This window comes from Octopus bimaculoides, chromosome 1, assembly GCF_001194135.2.
Source record: "Octopus bimaculoides isolate UCB-OBI-ISO-001 chromosome 1, ASM119413v2, whole genome shotgun sequence".
Taxonomy (NCBI): domain Eukaryota; kingdom Metazoa; phylum Mollusca; class Cephalopoda; order Octopoda; family Octopodidae; genus Octopus; species Octopus bimaculoides.
In genome coordinates this window covers 6,537,307-6,538,142 of record NC_068981.1, presented here as the reverse complement: position 1 = coordinate 6,538,142, position 836 = coordinate 6,537,307, and positions in this window count along the sequence as shown.

Sequence of the window (836 nt, the reverse complement as noted above, 5' to 3'; positions counted from 1 at the left end):
GCCACTCCTCCTCCTATGTTGTATAACTTTCAGTGAAACTGGACTTTGTTACGTGTTTTAAGACGTCGAAAACATTCAATGTTTTCATTCAAAATCTCTCAATGGTATCATCGACCAAATATGTTGAGTTAGTAATTGCACAAAACACCAGAATGGTCTGCGAACTTTTGCATAATCTTGTCTCTTGTATTAACAGGGGGAACCTTTTCCGAAATATTGGTTCCCAATTGCTGGCGCAAAGCCAGAGGGAGTAAGTCGATTACATCGACCCCAGAATGCAACCAGTAATTATGTTACTGACTCAGGAAGGATAAAAGGCAAAGTCGATTTCTGAGGAATTTCATATTTCTTATCCTGGATGTTCCGCTAGACCAAGAGCGGATGAACCGAGAGGTTGGGCGGGAGCGGGAAGCGACGCCAGTTCTCAAATACAAAGACAATTAGCAAAACATGTTATAAGCTATTAAGAGATACATTCGCTTGCGAATGATGGCTAAGTTTCCTAACTTTTTTTGAACAGATTTAATTTATATTCTTTTCTACTTTAGGCACAAAGCCCGAAATCTTGGGGGGAGGGGACCAGTCGATTAGATCGACCCCAGTACGCAACTGGTACATAATTTATCGACCCCGAATGGATGAAAGGCAAAGTCGACCTCGGGCGAATTTGAACTCAGAACGTAAAGACTAATGAAATACCGCTAAGCATTCAGCCCGGCAGGCTAACGTTTCCGCCAGCTCCCCCCGCCTTAGATTTAATTCTTATTACCAAAAGTAAAATAATTATTCCAGACCAAATTTGCAGGACACTTCATTGGATCTAATGATTCTATAGC